The sequence below is a fragment of the Mchenga conophoros genome, linkage group LG18, assembly GCF_057382185.1.
Source record: "Mchenga conophoros isolate Kocher_MC1m ecotype Shallow Benthic linkage group LG18, M_conophoros_male_GT1.1, whole genome shotgun sequence".
Classification (NCBI taxonomy): Eukaryota; Metazoa; Chordata; class Actinopteri; order Cichliformes; family Cichlidae; genus Mchenga; species Mchenga conophoros.
In genome coordinates, this window is record NC_140543.1 from 40,755,573 (window position 1) to 40,758,072 (window position 2,500).

Here is a 2,500-nt window from a genome sequence, read left to right on the forward strand (position 1 = left end):
GGCACGGAGGAAAGTTGTTGTACCATAGGCACGAGAAAAGTTGTCGTACCATAGGCACGAGGAGAGTTTGTGTGGCAAAGTGCTACTGAGCGGTGTACCAGGGGCACGGCGAAAGGTTGTTGTACCATAGGCACGAGAAAAGTTGTTGTACCATAGGCACGAGAAAAGCTGTCGTACCAGGGGCACGGAGGAAAGTTGTTGTACCATAGGCACGAGAAAAGTTGTTGTACCATAGGCACGAGAAAAGCTGTCGTACCAGGGGCACGGAGGAAAGTTGTTGTACCATAGGCACGAGAAAAGTTGTCGTACCATAGGCACGAGGAGAGTTTGTGTGGCAAAGTGCTACTGAGGGTGTACCAGGGGCACGGCGAAAGGTTGTTGTACCATAGGCACGAGAAAAGTTGTTGTACCATAGGCACGAGAAAAGCTGTCGTACCAGGGGCACGGAGGAAAGTTGTTGTACCATAGGCACGAGAAAAGTTGTTGTACCATAGGCACGAGAAAAGCTGTCGTACCAGGGGCACGGAGGAAAGTTGTTGTACCATAGGCACGAGAAAAGTTGTCGTACCATAGGCACGAGGAGAGTTTGTGTGGCAAAGTGCTACTGAGCGGTGTACCAGGGGCACGGCGAAAAGTTGTTGTACCATAGGCACGAGAAAAGTTGTCGTACCATAGGCACGAGAAAAGTTGTCGTACCATAGGTACGAGAAAAGTTGTCGTACCATAGGCACAAGCAGTGCGTGCGTGTGTGTGGCAAAGTGTTTCTGCGCAGTGTACCAGGGGCATGTTTGAATTTACATTCTGGAGTACCAGGGGCACGAGGATTTTGCCAGTGGTGTTTTGCTTTGTCAGTGGGAGGGGGCTTAAGTGTGGGTCCACGGGGCCTGCTGGAGGTCAAGGTCCATGCTGGATATGCGCTGGAGCGTAACTACAAGAAAGGTAAGCTAGTGGGGGACTAGAGCAGGGGAGGATGTGCGTCCCCGGGGCATGCTGGAGGTCAAGGGCCATGCTGGATATGCAGTGGAGGGTAACTGCAGGAGAAGGAACGCTCATGGGGGATTAGAGCGGAGGAGTATGTGGGTCCTCGGGGCCTGCTGGAGGGCAAGGGCCATGCTGGATTTGTGGTGGAGGGTAACTGCGGGAGAAGGAAAGCTAGTGGGGGAGTAGAGCAGAGGAGTATGTTGGTCCCCGGGGCCTGCTGGAGGTCAAGGTCCGTGCTAGATACGTGGTACAGGGTTAACTGCGGGGGGGGGGGTAATGTGGGTTCACGGGGCCTGCTGGAGGTCAAGGTCCATGCTGGATATGCGCTGGAGCGTAACTGCAAGAAAGGAAAGCTAGTGGGGGAGTAGAGCAGGGGAGTATGTGGGTCCCCAGGGCCTGCTGGAGGTCCAGGTCCATGCTAGATATGTGGCACAGGGTAACTGCAGGGGGGGGGTAATGTGGGTCCACGGGGCCTGCTGGAAGTCAAGGTCCATGCTAGACATGTGGTACAGGGTAACTGCAGGGGGAAGGGGGGGGGGGTAATGTGGGTCCCCGGGGCCTGCTGGAGGTCAAGGTCCGTGCTAGATATGTGGTACAGGGTTAACTGCAGGAGGGGGGGGGGGGGGGGGTAATGTGGGTTCACGGGGCCTGCTGGAGGTCAAGGTCCATGCTGGATATGCGCTGGAGCGTAACTGCAAGAAAGGAAAGCTAGTGGGGGAGTAGAGCAGGGGAGTATGTGGGTCCCCAGGGCCTGCTGGAGGTCCAGGTCCATGCTAGATATGTGGCACAGGGTAACTGCAGGGGGGGGTAATGTGGGTCCACGGGGCCTGCTGGAAGTCAAGGTCCATGCTAGACATGTGGTACAGGGTAACTGCAGGGGGAAGGGGGGGGGGGGGTAATGTGGGTCCCCGGGGCCTGCTGGAGGTCAAGGTCCGTGCTAGATATGTGGTACGGGGTAACTGCGGTGGGGGGGCGGATCTAATGGGGGACTAGATCAGGTGAGGATGTAATGGCCAGTTCGACAGCAGCACATCTTTTTCGACCGTAAGGGAGAGAGGAGGCCGACTCTCTGCCTCGGCCAAATGGAGAGAGATTTTCAGCAGGGCCAGTGCGCCAGGAGCACATCTTTTTCAACCGTGAGGGAGAGTGGAGGCCGACTCACCACCTCGGCCAGGGCCTTTTTTTCTCCCCTCTCCAGTTGAGCAGTCTAAGGGTAATGAGTAGCAAAGGTGCCCTCCGTCATTTATGGGAGACGGGTGTCTGAAGATGCGCAAGTCAGCAGACACCCTCGGCAACGCTCGGACGGCACTGGGACGGCGCGAGAGAGCGAGTTGCTGCCACAGCAGCCTCCTCTTCCGGCCCACCTGCCTGCCAGCCTTCCCTCCCACCCCGATCGACTGGCAAACGTGGCCTGCCATCAGAGGGCTGCCGCCGGGCCCGGCACCTTCGCCGGCGCCTTCGGGCGGTCAGCTCCTCCGGCCCGCAGGCTCGCCTCTAGCGCTGGCCGGGGGTTACAGCG